Below are 24819 nucleotides of genomic sequence, written 5' to 3'. Positions count from 1 at the left end.
AAACTGTGCTTAAAACTTAAAATAATATTATTTCCGTTACTTACTAATATGTTCTTTATATCAAAATTTGTTTTAAGCATGTTGAAGTTTTTGAAAGCAACAAGATTGAATTATATTTTAATTTTTTTATCATTAAAATTTTGATGCTGTCATGTTATAAATTTATCTTTTACAAAAGCTTAAATTATTATATAAATATATACATAATAATTATATATCTAATAAAATTTTTTGAGCCTAATTCCGAATTCAAAAAGCAAAGAAATGCAAGAAAACTACAATCTCAAGAGAGTTAACCGGTAACCCAGTTCATACTTCCTTAATTATAGAGATAAATAAAACCATATATCAATTTTAATTTATGCAATAAAAACGTATATTATTGATATTATTTTTTTACCTTATTTTTTAATTATCATGTGGATTACTTCCTTCAACTCCTACTTGCAGCTGGTTTCTCTGGATATCTACTTATCTAGCATATACCAATTCCATGATATATACTTCAACAAATTATATATATATATATATATATATATATATATATATATATATATATATATATATATATATGAGAGAGAGAGAGAGAGAGATCAGGGTAGTGAAATATATAGAACAAAATTTTTAGAAGAGATTCGTGAACTAATTCTCAATCTCCAGAACATATATATAAAAAAAATGAAAGGATTTTGGGTTTGCGAATGCATAACTTAGCTTCATTGCATCAATGCTTCTCCCTATCGACTTATAGCCGCTATGAGTATGTGTTAGTAAGAGTGGTCCTTCGCCTTGATGATTTTGTACGGCCTGCGAGTTAATGAAATTCTTGATGTCGACTCATTTAAAAAAAAAATAGGAAGATAAATTTAAATAGGATTTTATTAAATCAAATGTTATTGCTATCTTTAATTAATTTAAAAAACTATATTTTAGTAATCTAAAATTATCTAATAACTTAGGATTGAACTAACAAAATGTAGGTTAATAAAGAGGGTGAATATGTAGGACTCACTAAAAAAAAGTGGAATATCTTACCCTAAATTAGAGAGAGGATTTTTGTGCAAAGAAAGAAGATTCTTGCGTTGAATATCATCGAATTTAATGATGGACGTTATCGACGGATTTAATGGCAGATTTTTTACTACAATAAAAATATTAAGTACTGTCGAAATTTCCATCGGATTTAGCATTAAATTGTATCGGTGGATTTACCGTCGAATTTTCTAACAAACAGGAATAGACATTTGACGCCAGAAAAGGTTATCGTCGGAATGTATTCTTCGTCACAAAAACTGACAGTAATTGTTGGGGAAAAAATAAGACTCAACGGCGCCAATGTTACCGTCGAATTTTCCAGCAGTATAATCCGCCGGTATAACAGTTTAATGAAATGCGTCGTTTTAGTGATTTATCGTCAGAAAAATTCGATGGTAAATGTGGCTTAAAATTTAAATGTGAAACCCCTTTCCCTCACTTGTCCAAACCCCCTCTCTCTTCTTTCTCTCTCTTTTGGTGCTCTCTCTCCGTCGCCGTCTAGAAGTCACCGTCACCACCGCCAGGAGGCCGCTGGAACCTTGTCGTCCATCTCCGCTACCTGGAGTACCCACTAAAGCCACCGTTGCACATTGTCGTCGATTCTGTTGCTGTATCTGTGTCTACTTTCACGGTGATTGACGTTCACGTCGCTGTCACTGCCGTCTTTGTCACCACAACGTTAAAGAGACCCTGCAGCTACTATAATTAGATTTATTATTGATATGTTATTTCATATGGTTATTTTATTTTTACATATTAATTTGTGATTTTATCATTTTGTTAGAGTTTAGTATAAATTAGTGATTAATTTGTTTAATGAAGTATATGATTAGAGTTTGTTATGTTAATTTAATGGATGTAAAAATCGAATAATATTAGAGTAGATCAAGTAAAGTGAGATTAAGAGTGCTTGGGTTGTTGAAAGATTTTAGTTGAGTTTAGGGAATAAATTTTCTTTTAATTGCATTAAACTTATGTCGCTTATTTTTTGACATGTCTCTTGTTAGTTTAGTGAAATTAGAATTATGTTATAATTAATTGGACTAATAAAATTTACTTATTCTTTTAAATTAGTTTCTGATTTAATTTTAGCTTGTGAATTTAATACATTGTCCTTTTTATCAGTACGGTGCTATTCTTTCTGAGATCAGTTAGAGTTTTTTTTTTCTATAGTAATATTCTAGGTTGGTTTTCTATCTGTAAATATAATGAATTGTTTAAATTTTAAGTCGGTCTTACTTTTCCTAGGATAGAATTTTAGGAGGAAAGTGGGAGAAGGTCGCATAGTGGCGCCTTTTCGAAACCCTTGTTTGCTGGAAAATTGTGGAGTTATAAGGGGTTGCGCACTAGAACGGTTAGAATTTGATGTTTTTTTGAATGTGTGTATGTTATAATTTATGCCTGCAGCTATTTCCTATGTGAAAACCATTATATTTATATCATGGATGTCTCTAAATCAAGGAGAAGTTCTGTCGAATTACTGTTTAAATTGTTTAAAACATGTTTGATTTATCAGAAAACGATAATTGTATTCAGCGGGAGAGTCTAACTACAGGGTATACTTTGCCGAATTTTCTAAAAAATTGAATAATTTATGTTGTTCGTTGAATTCTAGGGGTATATTTCAATATGATTGGCTATGGATGTATGAGAGGGATAACGGTGGCCGAAGGGTTTAAAACCTAAATTCTTTGAGGGGGTTGATGCATTTGTTGCACATGTCTTCAGCATGAAACCGTTTGGGTCTGAAGGGATATCTTCAAAAGTGTCGGCTGACTAAGTGGTTAGGACTTGCGGACATAACGCTTCACCTCTACTGTAATGGGTTCAAGGATGGATATTGGATTTCGATGGAACACGGAGAAGTGGATGAGTAGGGAATCAACTGGCCTGTCTCTAATTTGAATAGGTCTGGTTGTCAATCAAGGAAGGTTCAGGTGGTGAGATGCATAAACATAGATGAAATGAGTTGGGAGGCAAACGAAGAGAGATATAACGAGATGGTGTGTGATGCAATAGGTGTTACAGAATTGGAAGAGGCTGAAGAAGAGCCTAACCCGAAAGCGAAGATATTTTATCACCTGTTAGAATCTGTTGCAAAACTTTTGTACGAGGAGTGTGTTCATTCGGAGTTGTCTGCATGCGTTAGGATGATGAGTATTAAGTCAGAGTCAAATCATAGCCAAGAGTCATTGATAAGTAGGCTACCCTTTGCAACAAACTGGTACCCGTCGGTTCCACTAGCATCCCCGAATCACTATGAAGCAAAGAAGCTAGTTTCGAAATTGGGTTTAAATGAAGTAAAAATTGATTGGTGTCTAAATGATTGTATGTTGTACTACAAGACAGATGCAGACCTAACTGAATGTAGATTTTGTAGATCACTGAGGTTCCAAGTCGAGAGAGAACAAATTGGTAAATGCCAGTTAAAGAGAATTTCAATTAAATAGATGCACAACTTGCAGAGAATGTAATATATAATTAATGTAAATATAGTTCTATGATATCTATTTCTTTACAAAAATTTGTGGAGAATGTAATATAGTTAGCTTTGTGTCAGATATTTCAATTCTAAATCATTGCGTATCTTTAATTTAAATTTTTGATATTTCACATCAGGTTTAAGGTGCTATTTCAATTATTAATTATCAAGGGTACATTATAGATAGACGAAAAATGATTATTAAAAAAAAAATACCGTCGGAATATTCCGACGATAACAACCTAACCATTTTAAAAAAAAATTTAAAAATCATTTCTATCGGAATTACCATTAGATTCATCCGATGATAAGTTGGCGGGTGATGTATGACTTGGCGCCAACGTTACTGTTAGAAAAATTCACCGATAGCATTCATCAGATTTCATTTTCGTACTAACGATATTCCGTTGCAGAATCTGATGGTATTTACCGTTGGATGAAAAAATCTGATGGTAAGCATTTACAGGTGAGGTTTACATTGTCTGATTCATTCCAACAGTAATTTAGTTACCATCAAATTTTAATTATTTTTCTGACAGTAAATCTGACGGTAATCATCGCTTTTCTTGTAGTTTTCGACGGTTACGAGTGAAAATTTGTCCCTTGAATTAGTTGTTGTCGGATTTAAAATTCCGCCACTAAATCCCACAGTAAATATAGCTGCAAAAATTAATTTTATTAGCACTGATTTTACCGTCAAATAATTCCGAGGGTAACAGAATTCAGTGAAACGCATCGTTTAAGGAACGACGAACACCTTATCGTCGAATTTTTTCGCAGGTAAATCCAATGGTAAATTTGGAATAAAATTCAAACGTGAAACCCTTTTCCCTCACTTCTGCAAACTCTCTCTCTCTCTTCTCTTCTTCTCTCTCTCATCTTTCTCTCTGGTCCATTGAAGAAGGTTACACGGCCACCACCTAGAGTTGTCGTCACTGTTGGTAAGCCACATTGTAGTCGCAGATCAATATGTCGTCGTCACTGCTGCTGTGTCTCATGGAAAGCATCTGCGCGTGCCGCTGCTATTAGTGTCCCTTGCCATCAATCGGAGGTCATCGCCCTATCGCTATCACCGCAGCTGAGGCCCACTGCACCAAGGTAAGGTTGTTCTCCATTTTCTCTTTTGGTTGTTTGTTTTGTTACTAAACCCTAACTCTACCACTGTAGATTTCACTACTACTTCCTGTCACTACTACACTTCCACCATTCTGTAGCCACCATCAGGGATAGTTTTTTTTATAGTTTTCGTATTTTTTCAAATTTTTTGTTTGTTTGTTTAAGATTTGGTTAGGTATTTTATTAAATTATTGATTAAATTTTTTAATGAAGTATCTAATCAGGGTTTGTTATATTAGTTTAGTATAATTAGAAATTAAATTAGGTAGGGTATAATTTAGGATTTCTATTGAGTTGGTGTTTTAGATAATTGATAATTTTCTGAGTTCATTATTGTTTGATGAGTTAATTATTTTTTGAGTTAATTAGTGTTGATTGTTGTTAATTCTCTGAGTTAATTTTAGCTTGTTAATTTTCTAAGTTAATTATTGAATTATTGTTGATTGTTGTTAATTTTCTGAGTTTATTGTTGTCTGAGTTAATTATTTTCTAAATTAATTTTACTGAGTTGATTGTTGTTAATTTTACTAAGTTTGTTGCAATTTACTCATCATTTGAATATAAGAACTTTGATTTGTTTGTTTAATTATAATTTGTGTTTTGATTATGTTCAAAGTTTGTAATTGAAGGTGTACAGCCTACTAATCTAAAAAATGTGCTTGTAGACAATATGTTTATCATGCAAAACCTCCAACTAGGTTTGTAAGTTGCTAAGATTATATAAGTTTAAATAGATACATTATTTGAGAGACATACATATGCATGCAAGTGGATTACTTGGAATCTTAAATAGATATACCATTTGTATAACTAATTTTTCTTTTTAATATTTTATTGTCTAGTAAGCTTCAACTATGTAATTTACTTAGCCACCATGAGGTATCTTGTTTTTCATATCGAAATTTATGTAAGTTCATCTTTTTTGGATTTAGAGTATATATTTATTGTGCTAACTTTTTTCCATACACAAGTAGTTATTATTTTTCTTCTTTGCTCTTAAACTTTGATGTGTGAACTTTTAACAAAAAATTATAGACAAATTATTATAAAAAATTATAAAATTTTGAATTTTGTTAGTTTATAAATTATTGAATTTAAACATTTAAAATTATATATTGAATTTTTAAACAATTTTTTTTTAAAAAAATAAAATTTAAGATTATAAATCCGATGGTAACACGTTTTAGAATTTTTCCAACTAAAAATTAATATCCGTCGATAATTAGCAGCGGATGAAAATTTGCTGGTAAACAATTACCGGCAAGGTTTATGCATATATCCGATAGTAAACATAATACCGACGGATTTTTTTATTGTAAATCCACTAGTAAATCTGACGGTATTCGACGAATTTATTGTAGTGATCTACCACCTTTTACAATCATGGCACTGGTTCCTCCTACAAGAAAGATCTATTGTACCGCTTGCTGATAAAGTTAAAGAGAATAATTTCTCTACAAGACAACACAAATTTTTTTTGCAATTTGAAGCTTAAAGATGTTCAATCATGTTGATAATTTTCTTTCAAAATTCTCGTTGATGCTGAAAGAGTGGATGGGACAAAATTTAAGAAATGACAACAATAAAGATCTGGCTCTTCTCACTTGGTTTGTTTCTTTTCTATCAACAACTTAAAAAAAATAGTAAAATATTCTCAATTTCATGAAACCCGGTCAATTCTTCCGACTTTCTTCACTTTAACTTCCAAAACTTGTATCCAAAGTCTTAAATCACAACTTAAATCGGTTCGTAAAACTAGTACTATTTCTAATTTTCTTGGTAAAATTCACAAGATTGTTGACTCATTGTTTGCAATTGGGTATCCTGTACAAGATTATGATCATATTCAAATCAATCTTGATGGCTTACTTGAAGTGTACTTTGAGTATATCTCTTTAATAATGTCAAACTTGCTTCTTATTCCGTCACATAGGCTAAATCCTTCTTGATTGCATATGATGACATGCTTGATAAGTTTAAATCCCCTAAGGCTAGTTTTTCAATGGCTAACCTCACTCAGTCATATCTACCTTAATTATTCAAATTCAATCAGAGGTGGTTTGTCTCATAGGGATAAGGGTGGCAAATTTGGTAGGGTGAAAGGTTTATCTCCCCAACCACAATAATGCTAGCTTTATGATAGATCTAGTCGTGTGCTCCAAAATTGCTTCTTTCATTTTGACCAAAACTTTCAGAATGGCTGCTCCAATGCATTGGCCTATTGTTCCATTTTCTATGTAAATTCAATCCTTGCCCCCACCCTTTTCCAAAATTGGCATATTCGGCAAATAAAGTATCTTAGTTTATGCACTTTCTAATTGTGCAACACTAGAAGGATGTCAAATGGATATTGTGCTATGTGTAAGAAATGGTAAGCAGTGGACTTCTATTTCATAAATATATCGACTTTTGTCTTATTGCATTTACAAATGCTAATTAGGGAGTAGATATTGACGATAAGAGACCAATTAATAGGTATTATGTCTATTTTGGAAATAATTTTGTCTTGTGGAAATTTGTCAAGCAAACCAAAGTGAATATGTCGAATACTAAGATAGAATATTGCACATTAGCTGCTTCTCAGTTTAAATTCATCTTTATTCAACATCTTTTAGTTGAACATCAAGTTCCTCAATCAATAGCTTTAACCATATATTTAGATAGCCAGAGTGCTTGTATGTTGGTTGCTAATCTTATCTTTCACAATAGATGCAAACATCTTGAGATAAACCTTCGTTTTCTTATGATAAAGTAAACCAAAAACAATTATATGTTGTTCATATTATGACTAAAGATCAAGTTGTAAACACGTTGACAAATTATTGTTCGCAATGATGTTCCTCCTTCAAATATAAATTTGGAGTGTGTGAATACCCCTCCCCTCCCTAATGCTTGAGAGGTGTTATGGAGAAAGAGGATTTTTGTGTAAAGAGAAAATTCTTGTGTAGAAGCTAGTTAGTAAATTCTGTCAGTTAGTCTATTAATATAGTAGGATAACCAATTTCCATTTCTAGCAAACTCTAGTTAAGATCATTAGTGTAGTAGTGTATATACTTAATTGATACAGTGTGTTTCATTCATTCTTGAATAAATCATTCGGTCAAAATATTTCTCTCTTGTACCTTTGCTCTCTCTATGTTCTTCTCTGATCTTGAACATATTACAAACTATAATAGAATAATTTGCATCTTTGTTAGCTATAATAATGTAACAATTTTATAGGTGGCAATAAAGAATAAGAAAAAAAAGATGGAAAGGTCTTAGCTCGTGCCCTAGTTACTTTCTTAATAATAGACCTGTTACGAATTGAATTTATTAAAATCCTGTTATCAAGTTATCTAATTATAACTATTAGTTAGGATTTAAACAAAAATATTTAAAAGACAATAAAAAATAACTATAAAATTATTTTATTTTATATCTATTAATGATATCATAAATATTTAATATGATTATCTACACGTGCCTTCTATCTTCACGTGCAATGCAATAGGAATATTATAAATACACATCATATTATTACTAATAATGATTTATCGATGTGTATTCAAAATAAAATATTACGCTATTTCACAAAATCGGATGAAATATTTTGGAATAGTATTATAATATATCAATTCAATCCTGTGGATTCTCTTCATCTATTATACACATAACACTACAGCACTTCCGACGGTTAGTGGCAGTTCTGGAGGAATATTGAGGCGGTTAAAAACCCCCGCTAAATATTTTGTGGCGGTTAAGTAACTGTTGCAAAATAGGTCGCGGACAAATAGTTAGTGTCAGTTTATGTTAACCGTTGGAATAACCGCCGCAAAATCAGCGTTCAGTTTTGCGGTGGTTTTACCCGCTGCCATACTTGGTAACAAAAATGTCTTTCATTTTTGTGGCAGTTTCTAACCGCCGCTAATTATTTTTGTTGCAGATCATGATTGCTAGAAGAAGATGGCCTTGTGTGTGATAAAGTCAGTGTACTCCCCAAAGAATCCAACTCTGTAATAACCTCTGGTGGCAAATTGTGTCCTTGCTGTCGGTTTAGATATCTCAAAAGACTTTCCATCATCTGTCTCTTCGCCTTCTCTTTTGCTGCCTCAACCTTTAAGTTTGCAATCGTTCTCTGATACTCTTCAATTTGTACACCAGAATTTAACTATTGTGCAATACTATTACCAAAAACTTGGGTGGAACATGGTCCAACACCTAAGGCACGAACTCATCCTAGGTGCTTCTTTCCAAGAACTTGTGCAAGTGAATCATTTTGTGAAATCTCCCTAGAGGATTCATCTTGGTTCTCAATATTCACAATTACTTCCTATAGATATACTAGAATTTGGGATATAATAATTCAAAGTTAGCATGATAAATACAATAAGATAAGTCAAAATTATTATAACATTACTTATACCAACAACACATGCATTGACATGGATATATGAGCCATTTTTTTCTTATGAATCGTGGTCCACAACTCTCCTCTACTAATGGGCTTTCCTCGTACTTTCTCCTATAACATTGATGTCGACACAATGAAGCAAAATCTTAAAGCAAATAAATATTCATGACCTCTTCGTCTTTTCGTCTTGCCAATGTTTTTGGAGCTCCTTGTGTAAAACCCTAATTACCATAAGCCTTACCTCATGTTGTAAAGCAAAGGATAACTAAGGGCCACGACATTTCTAAGACTTATATATATACGAGAAGCCCGATGAAGAAATTATAGCTCAAAAATAGAATCACAAAAGCGCGAAGCGTTCACACGAAGCTACAAGCATAAAGGCACAAGATATACATACAAGATAACAAGGCATATGTAGATATATGAGTATAATAGTCATAAAATACTAGCCTTAGCCCGTGGAGTTTAAGCCGACTAGTTATATATAGACATAACGGAGTTTTGAAAGTTAAAACAGCATATACAACATCTCTCTCAAAGTTAGCCTCTAAGCCAAATAAAGATACAAAAGTGAGAGTACTAAAACAAAATATTCAAAAAAAATCCAAAAGATTTTAAAGATCCTCCGCTTTGTCACCATCATGCAACTCACCGAGGTGGGTGATAAACCACTATTTTATCGTATATTTTGGATTGAATTGAGTGTATTTTGTCAACTATTCTCACACTTATTCATGTAAATTGCATGTATTTAATTTTCCTTCCTAACTTTGTGCTATGATTGAAAACATGCTTCCTAGGCCTTAAAATCGCTAATTTTTAATCCTCTTTTATTACCATTCGATGCTGGGATATGTGCGTTAAGTGATTTCAGGGTTTATAAGGCAGGAATGGCTTGGAGGATGGAAAGAAAGCATGCAAAAGTGGAAGGAACATAAAGAATTGAGGATTTGAGAAGTTGGAACCGACGCGAGCGCGTGGTGGACGCGTACGCGTGATCACGCCATCTTCCAACCGACGCGTACGCGTGACTGACGCGTACGCATGGCAAGTGCAATATCCAAACAACGGGTACACGTGGATGACGCGTACGCATGACGAGCGTCACATGCTGCAATAAAGTGAAAACGCTAGGGACGATTTTAGATCTCATTTCTGGCCCAGTTTTGAGCCCAGTATGCAGACTTGAGGCTGGGAGTGAAGGAGGATGGATCATTCAGAATTCATTCAACACTTTAGTTTTAGATAGATGTAGAATTCTAGAGAGAGAGGCTCTCTTCTCTCTCTCTCTAGGTTTTAGGGTTTCTTCTTTTATTTTCAGTTTCATCTAGGCTTAGATTCTACTTCTTATCTTGATTCAAGTTCCTCTTTTAATTTCTTGTTATTATGCTTGGTTGGATTTTAAAATAGATTTTTATGTTCTTGGCTTGGATTGAGTAATTTGGAGACTCTTGAATTGTCAAAGTTTCTTGTTGATTGGTGATTGAAAGTGCAAGTTAGCTTGAGCTTCACTAAATCTAGTCTTTGATTAGGACTTGTGAACTTAAGCTGATTTTTCTCAGTTGACTTTCTTTCAATTGTTAGAGGTTAACTAAGTGAGAGCAAAAGGCAATTACCATCACAATTGATAATGATAATGAGGATAGAAATTCCAATTCTCAACCCTTGCTAGGACTTTTCTTAGTTGTTAGTTTATTTTCTCGTTATTTACATTCATTGTTCATCATCCAGAAACCCCAAAAAATATTTTCCCACAACCAATAATAAGTATATTTTTCTGCAATTTCTTTGAGAGACAACCAGAGGTTTAAATAATTCAGTTATTTTTATTGGTTTGCGTTGTGACAAATAATTTAAACGTTGACCGAGGATTGTATGTCAGTTTAGAACTATACTTGCAACGCAATTTTATTGAGAAATTCTTTACTGACATTTATCCTCCGTCAAGTTTTTGATGCCGTTGCCGGGAAATTGCAAATATGTGTCTTATTATTGGTTATTGTTAATATGTTGATATTGTGAATAGCTTAATTTTTTATTTGTTTGCTAGTTTTGCTAGTTTTAGGAGTTTATTTTCATTAGTTTTTATTAGTATTTATTTTTTTATTTTTTATTGCTATTATGAATTCTCATCTTTTTTGCTATGAGTTTGGTCCTAAATATGTTGTAGGAAATGGAAGCTATGATGAGAATATGCATCAAGTATAGGACAATCAAAGGTGGGAGGTGCCATATGCTTATGATCAATCTTCATGGCAACAACCTCTACCAGTGTACTATGAGCAAAAGCCATTCCACGATGCATACCAACCCAATGCCTCTGGTGAGCCTCCTTGTGATTATCAACAATCGCCACCATATGCCTATGAACCTCCTCCATAACATAGCCCTCAGCCATACTCACAAGTCCCACACTACCAAACACTTTCATATGACCCTAATCTAATATCCACTATACCAACCACCATATGAACCATATGAACCATATGAACCATACATAGAACCTCCCCAATTCCAACACAATTACTCCCAAGAACTACCACCTCAATATACACCATCTTTATATCCTTATCAAGATGAACTACTTCCTATTATAAGCCCTTTCTCCCAACCAATGAACCCTCCTATCCACCCCAAGCCTCAATAGATGATGCTCTCGCTTCACTACTTCATGAGCAACGTGAAACTCAAAGGAGGTCACTAGAATTCATGGCTGCCTTGACCGAGTTAGTAAATTTTCTACCCTCGCAATGCTTGGACACTCAAAGTACCCCCGTGGCCACATGTGAAGAATCAATTGAAGAGCATAGCATGAAGGAGAGATTAGAAAATCCGATGGAAAACTAAGTGGTTGAAGACTTAGGAGATGCTAAACCTCCATGGGAATCTAGAGTTGTAGAGTATTCCTCCAAGAAGCTTGAAGTTGATGTTGAGGAGGATAGTGCACAACCTCCAAGACATGTTCCCTATGAAGAATTAGAAGGAATAGAGCAAGAAGCAAGTTTTCTTCGTGATGATGATCATGAATTAAGTCCTCCTAGTGATGAATTTGCATCTGCAAGTGAACTCCTTGAGTTTGAAGAACCTTCTCCCAATGGAATTGAAAGCAATGTTGAGGTAGATTTCTCTCAACCTCTGGTTTATAATTTGAGTGATGAAAAAGAGTTGGAAGAAGTTAATAAGAAAGTGGGAATTGAAGAAAGTTGTCAAGAGGTGGAAGTCATTAAAGAAGAGCACAAGGGAGTGGAGCTTGCAAGATCATTGGAAACACCTCTCCCTAAGCCATCACCATCCAACACAACATTCAAGTGGATAAAATTCTTATCCTTAAGCTCTAATTTCTCGCTTGAATATGGTTTGCTTGAGACGGATGGACAACTTAGAGCTATTTGTGCCTTTAAGAGCAAAAGGGAGATGGTAAGTGGTTGGAATTGCTATTCAAGGTTCATTATGGTTGCATGTTCAAACTCTAAATGTAAAGGTTGGTGTAGAGCTAAATTGCTTGGGTCAAGAAGGATGTTTGGATGCTTGAGTGGGAATTTGAATTACTTGTCACCCAACTGGAATTATAATGATCAAATTGAAGAGGGTGTAAGAACAAGGTTTAGGATCCTGGCATACAAGAGGATCAATTTTGGGAGCCCTTAGCTTGTGCGGAACTTTATCAAGGCTTGGTGATATTGATTTTGAAATTTGGAGCTTACTAGAAGTCCAAACATTGGTGGGAGTTCAAGGATGAGTACAAGCACAAGCCACCATGACAAGGAGCTCACCAAAGTGTCCAACTTAAGGACAATAAATAAAAATGCTCGGTGGGAGACACCCTACCATGGTATGATCTTCCTTATCTACAGTTTTCTTTTACTTAATTTTAGAATATTTAATTTATTTTTTTGAGTTCGCTTCAATTGTTTTATGCTATAATTGCTTTTACTGATTTTGCTTTTAAACAAAATAAAAAAAGGGGCGCAACTCACGCGTATGCGTCACCAACAATTTTTCGCTCTCCACGCGTGCGCATGGACGACGTGCATGCGTCATACCTTAATGCTGCCATGCCGCTGCTGCATGGTACAAAATCAGAGAGTTGTAATGGAACTGTGTAGGTTCTGTGCATCCAGCACGAATAGTTATCACGCGTACGCGTGACCGACGCATACGTGTCACCTTCTGCTTTTTACTTCCCACGCGTACGCGTAGACGACACATATGCGTCACTCCCTTCTACTGCACACCACGCGTACGCGTGGTCGACACATCTGCGTCGCATCCTTATCTCTTCTTTCTTTATTTCTTTCCTACTTCTTCTTCTTTCTTTCTTCCTTTCTTCTTCTTCCCTCCTCCCATTTCTTTTCTTCCCTTTCGATCTTTCCCTTCTCCCTCTTTTCAAAGTCTCACTTCTATTTTTTTTCTCATCTTTCATTTTCTTTGGTCTCTTGCATTTGCATACTTTCATTCATTGCATTTTAACTTTGTGTTTGTTCTTATTTTCTTTTCTAAGTTTGCTATTTTTCCATTAGTGTTTAATTTTCTTGCTCAACTGTTGAATATTTCTTGCATTATTTTGGTGCTTTGTAACTTATTTTGTATTGTTAAGTGATGATATTTTTAGGTCAATGCTTAACCTTTTATGACGCTTGTATTCTTTATGCATTTATTTGAACTCACATTGTCTTTCATGACCCATTTTTCTTACTCATTGTTGTAATTCTTGCACCGTTGATATGCCATTCACTTATATTGCTATCTCACTTACATGTTGTAGCTATCTTGTAGTTGAGAACCCCATTCTTATTTGGCATTCACCCCAACTATATCTTCTTTGCTTTCATATCTTTGTTTTTGGACTTCATCTTCTTCTTTTTTCTCTCCTTTCAAGCTGGCCACCAAGAGGAAAAAGAAAAACTTCTAAATAGGGCAACAAACAAGTTTTTCTGCACAATCTTTTGAAGGAACTCAATAGTTGTAGCATTTCACCCTAGTCCACTATGCTCATCTTTGCATACACCGAGGATGGTGCAATCTTTAAGTGTGGGGAGGTCTAGGACCGACCTCCGTGGGTAACTACTCCTTTCACCAACACCAATTCTTAATCTTCTTTTTTAGTTAGTTGTTGCATGGAATGATAGATTGCATAGTAGTTATAATTTTTACATATTTTACCACTTCTTTCTTATTAGGACTACTTGGTTAAAGTTATAATTTTTTTTCCAAGAAACTATTTTAGGGCATTTCACTAATTTGAATTAATTTTTTTTAACTTGCTTGAAGATATTTATTTTGGAACATAATTTTAGAGTTAGAACACACAAACCCGGTGAGAGTTTGAGCCTATTTGATTGGTTGCATCTTATCAACTAATATTTTGTTTTGGTGCGTGTTGTTCTTTCTAAGATTGTGATCTTTGTCTTGCTTGATTCTATATTTCCATTGTTCGATGTAAGCATGCACTTATGTGATTCAGGCCTTCGTTTCACTAAAGCTCACATACCCATATGGCCTTAACCTTTCATCATCCTTTGCAAATCAATGTTGAGCCTATTTTACCCCATTTGTTCTTTATTTTAGCACATCACTAACACTAAGCAAAAAATAATGAATGTCCTTAATTTGAATCCTTGGTTAGCTTAGACTAATAAGAGTGTGCACAATTTAAGTGTGGGAAAATTAGGTTTGGGAACATTTGGTTTGGGATTTGGGTATTTTATATTTTTGTAAAAATGTGAAAAAGATAGTTGAGCACAGGTTCATGCATTTAATACCTTAATCATATGCATTGATCTTTCGTATAATATAATCCACCACATATATAAAAAGAATAAAAAGAAAAAATAAGAAAAAAAACAAAAGAAAAAAAGAAAGCAATAAAAAAGGGACAAAATGTCCCAAAGTAAGTGGTGATGGCAATGCATATGTATTGTATTCAAAACGGAGATGCATTAATATGTGGCAAAAGATAGTCAATGGGTAGTTAGGTTTGCATTTTGATTACATGGATTGTCTTAGGTTAGGTGGGAAGTTTAGGTTAATCAAGGATTCAGATTTTAGTCCACTTAACCAAATACAATCCTACCTTGACCCTAACCCCATTACAACCCTTGAAAAGACCTCTTGATATGTGCATCCATGCATTGAATATATTTTGATTGGTAGAAGAAGAGCAAGCCTTAGAAAACAAGATTAGTAGGGAATTGAGAGAATCGACCGTCAAACACTTGAGTGATTAGAGCAGATACACATTCGGTGAGGATTCAAAGTTAAATTCCTTGTTCCCGGCTTTCACGAGCTTTCTTCTTGCAAGTCTATTTGTACTTCATTTTGAGATTTGAATTAGTAGAATTCATGAATACATGACTATTTCAGACCTACTTGTTCATATATGTTCTTGGGGATTGATTTACTTTTAACCAAGTAGGTAGAAGCATTCTGCATTGAGTTGCATATAGATAGGTTGCATGTAATAAGTCCTACCATTTCCCTTCATTCTTTTGGTTCCCTTGAGCTTAGCATGAGAACATGCAAATGTTTAAGTGTGGGGAGATTAATAAACCACTATTTTATGGTATATTTTGGATTGAATTGAGTGGATTTTGTCAACTATTGTCACACTTATTCATGTAAAATGCATGTTTTTAAGTTTCCTTCCTAATTTTGTGCTATGATTGAAAACATGCTTCCTAGGCCTTAAAATCGCTAATTTTTAATCCTCTTTTATTACCATTCGATGCCGTGATATGTGGGTTAAGTGATTTCAGGGCTTATAAGGCAGAAATGACTTGGAGGATGGAAAGGAAGCATGCAAAAGTGGAAGGAACACAAAGAATTGAGGATATGAGAAGTCGGAACCGATGCATACGCGTGATCACGCGATCTTCTAACCAACATGTACACGTGGATGACGCGTACGCGTGACGAGCGTCACGTACTGCAATAAAGTGAAAACGCTGGGGGCGATTTCAGAGCTCATTTCTGGCCCAGTTTCGATCCCAGTATGCAGACTAGAGGCTCAGAGCGAAGGAGGATGGATGATTTAGAATTCATTCAACACATTAGTTTTAGATAAATATAGAATTCTAGAGGGAGAGGCTCTCCTCTCTCTCGATGTTTTGGGGTTTCTTCTTTTATTTTTCAGTTTCATCTAGGTTTAGATTCTACTTCTTATCTTGATTCAAGTTCCTCTTTTAATTTCTTGTTATTACCTCTTTGCTTTCTTAGTTTTATATGTTGTTTCCTTTACTTTGTTGCTTTATTGTTCATGGCTCCTTGTTGATTACAATTTCCTTTTAATGCTCTTTGAGGTATTTTATGTTTATTGTCGCTTTCTTTAATTTGTTGTTATTATTTTCTTGAAATTGTTAGTCTTAGAATTTACTATTCCTTGTCAATTTTCTATGTTCTTATTTTGTGCCTTCTAAGTGTTTGATAAAATGCTTGGTTGGATTTTAAGATAGATTTTTGTGTTCTTGGCTTGGATTGAGTAATTTGGAGACTCTTGAACTGTCAAAGTTTCTTGTTGATTGGTGATTGAAAGTGCTAGTTGGCTTGAGCTTCACTAAATCTAGTCTTTGATTAGGACTTCTGAACTTAAGTTGATTTTGCTCACTTGACTTTCCTTCAATTGTTAGAGGTTAACTAAGTGAGAGCAAAAGGCAATTACCATCACAATTGGCAATGATAATGAGGATAGGAATTCCAATTCTCAACCCTTGCTAGAACTTTTCTTAGTTGTTAGTTTATTTTCTCGTTATTTACATTCCTTGTTCATAATCCAAAAACCCCAAAAAATATTTTTCTACAACCAATAATTAGTACACTTCCCTGCAATTCCTTTGAGAAATGACCCGAGGTTAAATACTTCGGTTATTTTTATTGGTTTGCATTGTGACAAACAATTTAAACATTGACCGAGGATTGTATGTCAGTTTAGAACTATACTTGCAATGCAATTTTATTGAAAAATTCTTTACCGACATTTATCCTCCATCAGTGGGTTACGACCTGCATCTGAAAAATGACAACAGAAATATAATATGAGAACCGAAGGTTTTCAATATGGTAACAATGCCCAGTAATGTAAGATATAAGATTCTGGGATGCTAGAGGCAATCCTAGAACTTCACATCAAGCATAAGATTCAACTTAAATTTAACTTTAATTAAATCCTTAAACAGGCCATCTAACTTACGGGATTTCTAATCTAACAATTCCACCGCTGTCCCACAGCTTTTGCCAGTCTAACCTCCATTCGATCCCATCGTCACCGCCTTCTGAACCTCCTCAATCCTAGTAGAAAACACAAGTAATTCATACAAGTGAAGCACAAGTATAATAATGTATATCAAGTAATTCAAGAAGCAATTAAGCATGTTATACAATTAGGCAAATAATGCAAGTCGAGAAAGCAAGCAATCATATAGAAAATGCACATGATGAATGCCTATCCTATTTGGTTGTGATATCATATTGTCTGTTCAACTGCCAACCCGACACATTCCCATGAGAATGTCACCTTTCGGTCACGAATATAAGTGGGATCCCCCCACGGATATAGTGCCGGCACACTACCCATGGATATAGTGCCAGACATACTCTTGTGATCCAAAAAGATGCAAGTAGGATACCCTGCCATAGACCTCACATCTCAATGTAAGCGGGATTAACCACCAACCTTACGCCGCTGCTGCGACCTCGACAAGTAGGATTAACCACTGTCCTTGCCAGACACATAGCGTCTCAACAATACCAGTATAAAACAATATATCAGTGCATAATTCCACAACTCATCACATTAATCATCATTACAGTACTCCATCATCTCACTTAATTAATCCATCATCAGTACCCTAGAAACTTAAGTCTCTGTCTTTTAAATTCATACAGAAGCTTACTAAATTAAGTCACTAACTTATCTTTAGTAGTATCACTAGATAGTATTCTTAAAAGGCACTTAAGGAATGTTTGGAAAGCTAGAGAAAATTGGAAAACAAAGATAAAAGATTTTTCAGCAATACAGGGTTCTCGCGTACGCATGCATGAAAAATTGGGTGTCTATGTACGCGGCACCATGTTCGCGTACACGAGTATCCAAACCCAAATGGAATGCTCACGTCGCGTCTTGAAGCTCGCGTACGCAAAGGTCAAAATTTTGGCAATTTGCGTACGCATGCAGTGCCCGCGTACGTGAGATGCCCAACCTGAATAGAATGCTCGCGTTGTGTGCACTGTGTCGCATACGCAACCCTCACCAGACTTAGAAAATTTTCAAATCTGTAGAATTTCAGTTTTAAACACCAAACATTAAACGTTCATAACTTCCTCTACAAAACTCCATTTTCCTCAAACTTTATATCAATGTAAAGCTCTTTAAATGATCTTCAATTTAAAATAAATTTCCATCAATTTCAAAAACTGAGGATCAAGTTATGATCCGTCGAATTTTAGTAAAAGCAAGGTTTTGCACAAAATCCTCAAAGCTCTCTAGTTTCCAATTTCCAAAAAACCAAACCAAACCAAAACCTACTCAATTTCACCAATAAATACTACCTCATACTATACTTTACCTTTCCATTTCAATTCAATCAACTCAACACCCCTTTTCCTCACTCTCTCTACCATAATTCAACAAAATCCACAATTCACAACCAATATCGCAACCTCAACAATTTTCACACAAATTAACTTTTCATATACATTATTCACCACCATTCAATATCAACACCAACCACAATATTCAAAACCCAATGTCATCATAAATATTCATCATCAATCAATAACACTCCACCATAATTTATCAATTTCATCATAATCACCGAAAATCATTATACATTATCAAGAATTCAAACCTATCCTATGGTCCACTAGCTTAAATGTCCAGAAATATGACATATTACATAGAGAAAACCAAAATCATACCTTGGTCGATTCCCAATATGCACAATGCCAAAATTTGTGTCCAATCCGGACTCCAATCATAAGGTTTAGCTCCCAAGGTTCCAATTCCACAAGTTCGACCTCCAATTTGATTTTACACTAAGAATATTCAATCTAATCCACATATATCACTATAATTAATCCCTAAACTCAAAATATCAAAAATCCACATGAGGGTTAGGGTTTTTACCTTCTCTAAATATTATAGGATCACAACCCAATAATCTCCTCAAGTTACATTGATCCTAAACACATCAAAACATCAAAATCTCAAAACTCCAAACACTAAATTTTTGAATTTATGGAAGGAAGAGCTGAGAGGTAAATCAACATTTTCTCACCAGTTTGTTGGGTGGATTTTATAGAGCTCTTCATTGTGATCGCGTGGCCGCAAACGGTGCGGCGATCAAAACTCTATAGCTCGAGCTATGGTCACCGGAAGAGAGGAGTGAATAGTATTTTGTGCCTCCCTTCCTCTCTTCTCATTTCCAGCGTGAAATGCTAATGGAGGGAAAGAGAGAGAGAGAGAGAGAGAGAGAGAGAGAGAGAGAGAGAGAGAGAGAGAGAGAGAGAGAGAGAGAGAGAGGGTGTGTGTGTACTAAATCATTAAGCGTGGGTGGAGTGGGTTGGACCTTGGGCCCGATTTTGGGGCCCAATTTAACCTATTAGCGTTTTTGGCCCGTTTAGCCTAATTTTGGGCCAAACCTTTGAAATTAGTGCTCGATTTTCTATAGTTTTTCTATAGTTTTTACTGCTCTCACACAGTAACGGATAGATTTAAGCCAGTACCACCGGCTAATTTACCGGTACGCATTTTTATGCAATGTTTCGCAGACATACATATGTTTTAAGGGAAATAATACTAAATACCATTTTTTACCTTTGTTTCTTCCTTCAAGCGATATTTAAGGAATCATTTCTAGTGATTTTCTTCTATTCCTGATAGGTGATGTTTAACATTTTTCTCAAAAGTCTTTGTTTCAATGTAAAACTTATGCTACAAGTTATGTCTTGTATCCTTCCAGTTTGTTTCTATCCTTTGCATAATTTTTCGCTTTATTTTTCCTCCGACATCGTCCTCATAGTGAAAATCCCGCTACAATTATTTGCCATTGTCAGTAACCAAAATCAATCAACAAGCATAAGACTATGTAATGTGAAGAATATCATTAACAAATAAAAAGGCTACTTTAAAATGAAAAAGTATAAGAATATAAGAATCTAGATGGTATTTAGTTGCAATTACATATAAGATAAAAATATTGATTTAAACACGTTAAACATAGAATATGGAAATTTAACCAGCAATATAATTTACCCATAACAAAGTTTTTACCCAAAAAAAACTGAGAACTAAATTGCCTTAATATGTCGAAACTAAAAATTCTACCTTAACCATGTTGTATACATGTTCTTTGTAAGCTTTGTTCATGTTCTTCCAACTCTCTTCATAGATGGAAAACTAGGAATAGTCAACACCCAAACTTCCTAAGAAACCACTTAATAATCCAGCTGCCTGACTAATTGGTTGCACTCTTTGTTAAATAAGAATATGATCTTTGTATTTGGAGGAAGTGCCATAGCCTCCTTGACGCTCAGTTCAGACCTTTTTGTCACGCTGTCCTCTAAGAAATATATTTAAAATATTACAAGATAATTGTTACACAAAAGGCAAATAGAAGTAAAGGAATTTAAGTCTGAAATTATTAACAAAAATAGGAGGAAAAAAATTTACCATTAACAATAACTTTCCAATAATCTATTTCTTTGCATTTGTTGTCATTGTTCCGAACTTCGACTTCTTGGGTAGCAAACAAGTTGTCAATGTGGTTATCAAATGACTCAACTTCGTCTGCCTTCGGGTCATAATCTTCATCCTCTGAAGGTTTATCAGCCACTTCATCATGATGCCGAGTCTCTGTGCGTTCTATGGGAATTTGAGGGTCATCACTTGTACTTGATTGTGCAAGCCGTCTATCATTGCACAGTTCTTGAAATGGTTTACTAATACGGGATGTTGGAGTACTATTAACTGAGAATAAAACTGGAAGAGCTCTATCACGCGGTTGCTCACGTGATATCTGAGCTCCTTTAGGCATTGATCCAACCTTAGGGTAAGATGAAATCATTTAGAATGATATTGAACAAAAAGAATTTATTTTGAATTATAATCGAATTCATAAATTAAGAATTTTTCACGAAAAAGTTACAAATAAGCTCAATGAGACAATCAAATGCTACATAATTTTAACATAAGCTTATGTAAAAAAATATTAACGACAATCACTCACCATAATATTCTCAGTTTCGGCATTAGTTTTGACATCTTTCGGGAGTTCCCGTATAATGCTGTACCATGGTCTCCTAGGCATTTTTACAAACCTTGATAGAAGACAATATTACCAGACAAATATTAGCACAAAAAAAAATGAATTTGAAAGAGGAGAGTACTATGAATACATTGAGAATATTATAATTATAACTACCCAACAATATTATAACTACCAAAAAAATGTAAGATAGGACAATCTGTAAAATGATAACTCAATATTGCAAGATAAAAAAATACTCTCAACCAATTAGAAATGACATCAAAACAAAACTAAACAAATTAAATTAATTTATACAATGCATGATAAAAAAAAGCACGACAAAAAATAAATAAATTAAGAGGTCAACCAACCGATTAGTTGTCGATAGTTCGAAAAAACATCAATTTATTAAGAAGTCAAAATGGTAACACCCAATCTTGATGTAGTGAACACAATATCAGAAGCACCTCTTGTAGCATCACATAATCGTCAAAAAATGAAATCCAATGAGTAAAAAAATGAAAAAAGAAATAATACAAAAAATAGTGACAGTAGCAGATGGGACCAAGAACAATGGTTATCAAACAAACAAAGAACAATTAATAATAGAGCTTAACATAGCCAAAAAGATAACTGGAAAAAAATCAACAAAACAAAACAATAAAACAAAACCCTCTCAATATACCAAGAAAGTCAGAATAGAGAGCCGAATAAGAAATGAAACCGGAGAAGAAAAAAGTTACATCGAAGAAGAAGTGAGGATAAGATGGATCGATCTGTCAGGAGAGAGGCCAAGGGACACCACTCATCCACCAGCAACCACCAACAACAACTAGACCCAATTTTGGATTTCAGGATAGAAGAAGAAATCAGACACAAATCTAAAAAGAGACTTGTGAGTTAAATCTAGATTTATTTGGATTGAATTAATCAAAAATGTTATTAATTATTTGTATGAAATTTATATAGTATGAGCAGCTACTATGAAGGCTTTCAAACTTCCAAATGTGATAAAATAAGAATAATAGTGGTTGACAACACATGTATTGACAAATAAATTGAGATCAAAATATAAATTTCTTGTGAAATAATATAATATATTATGAAGGAGGAATAGGTACAATAGATCTGCCAGGATACCCTGAACAGAACAAGTTGAAGTCAAAAAATCATTTTTTTCAAAAAAAAGTGAACTGAAAAAAGTGAGCAGAATGATAAAAAAAAGAAGAGAAACACCATTTAGAAAAAAGGGTATAAAATAGTCAAGAATAAAAGAAAGAATACTTAAAAAGTTTATAATCTGTTAATTTATATCACTAGTAACATTCCTTTTTACGTTTAAATATTATCAATGCTTAAAATGAATGAAAGAGGGATATATAATTAATCTAAAAAAGAGACAAATAAATTTCTTATATTATATCATTTCTGTACTAGTAAATTACCTCTGCTGCTCTTCATAAAAGTTGTCCGATTCTAATAAAATCAAAATTTTGTTTTCATTGTAATACTTTTTTCTCGTCAAAGGAAAACAATCAATGTAGCCTCACCGTAATTTACATAGTTACAAATACTAATATAACGGGACATGGCCAAGACATTGTTCACATTTGAATCAAGGAAGCAAAAAAAAAATGGAGATACCACGAAAGATTCACATTTCAATCAATGAAACAGCAAATATGGTTCCATTGCACAGGGAAGAGACCCGCAGATGCTGATTAGACATACCCAAACCAAAATCAACAAAGACAGAGCTACTAATATATGCTAATGCTGAAAAAAGCCACTGAAACATGATTGATGAAACACAAAACAAAACGCAGAAAACAAGTTAGTAACAAAAAAATGCCAAACAAAAATTAAGAAAGGAAGAGACTAACAAAAAAGCATAACATAGAAAAAACTAAAGAAATGACAAAACAATACCTCTAAAATTAAGTAGTCGAAACATTTTAAGCACAATAAGACCCAACTAACAAAACAAAAGGTCAAAAAAAAATACAAATACAGAAAAAGCAATCAATGATTCAAAAAGTCAAAGATTCTGAAATTAGAATAAAGAAGAAAAAATTATAAAATAAATTTACATTACTAAATACAAATAACATCCAATTCCATAAAGGAAAATCAATTTGTTGTAACTTATTAGTACATAGGAAAAGTGGGAAAACACAAAGGGATCCACCATTTTAAATTCAACATCCAATTCTATAAAAAAACAAAACAATACCTTGTTAACCATGAAGAAGCTGAATAACCGAATTCACAAAATAGTCCCTATGATTCTGCAATTCATCACTATAAAAACACAATAATTAGCAACATTATTAATTCATTATGAATCTCAGTTAAGAAAGCCTACCAATTCAAGTTCAACAAGTGTTACACATACTTGAACTAATTCTCTTAAACTTCTGCATTTGACTGCGCAAAACCCAAATATCTTTGAGAAAAATAACCCTAAGAAATAGCATTCAAGTTTGATGGTGAGAAAGGGGGAGGAACAGAGTGTCACTAGAAGAGATATCATTACTGATGCGAGATTGATTGAGAGGAACGGATGGAGGTTTAGGGTTGGGTAACGGTTCGAACTACATAGACGTGCTCAGCTGAGATGGTTGGGGTTTAGCTTATGTTAGGGTTTGAAAGGGAGAAGACTTACCTGATGAGATGGACGTTTAGATTGGGTAAAGGTTTGAGAGTTACGCTCATTTTGGGGGATATGGTGAAAATGGAAACTGTTTAGAATTAGGAGGAGATCAAAATGAAATTTGATCTATTGATTTAATATTTACCGTTTAAAAGCATTTATATTTTTTGTATATCAATTTAAATTTGTATTATTGAGCACATGTGTTCCTTTATTTTTGCCCCAATTATCTTTATATTTTTAATGAATTAATGTAACAATATTAATGATGTCTTCTTTTAAATATTAAATTAAACTGCTTATTAACTTTATATGGGCTTAAACTGTTATTTAAAATAGTAGATAATATATGTTTAATTTAAATTTTTTGTTGAACTAATCAGTTATAAAAATCTATGCTTCTAAAAGCTATATAAAGATGTTACTTCAATTTAATAAACCTCACTGATAAACAATAGAATCACGTTTACACATTTTCATCAGAAATTCTTTCTCAAGTATTTCACACCGATCTGGTTCTCTTTCTTTTGTGTTCTTCTCTCAAAGGATTATTTATATTTAACTTTGAATTGATTTCTTTATATATTTTTTCTAGCTTTATAAATAGATTTTAGATAATAATCATATGCACCTCCTATGCAACTCACCTCCCTGCTTGGTTTCTTTCTTTATGTTTCATTTTTTTTTCAAAATTTTTTTTTTGTTTCACACTCTAAATTTCTTGTGTTTTTACCAGATTTTTAAAGGCCTCAATTTTCACAGCAATAGACACTCATATATATATATATATATATATATATATATATATATATATATATATATATATATATATGTGTGTGTGTGTGTGTGTGTTTGTGTGTGTGTGTGGTCCTTTCATATATTTATTTAATTTATT

Source organism: Arachis hypogaea, chromosome 4, assembly GCF_003086295.3.
Source record: "Arachis hypogaea cultivar Tifrunner chromosome 4, arahy.Tifrunner.gnm2.J5K5, whole genome shotgun sequence".
Classification (NCBI taxonomy): domain Eukaryota; kingdom Viridiplantae; phylum Streptophyta; class Magnoliopsida; order Fabales; family Fabaceae; genus Arachis; species Arachis hypogaea.
The sequence above is the reverse complement of the archived record's forward strand: the minus strand, read 5'-3'. Positions refer to the sequence as shown.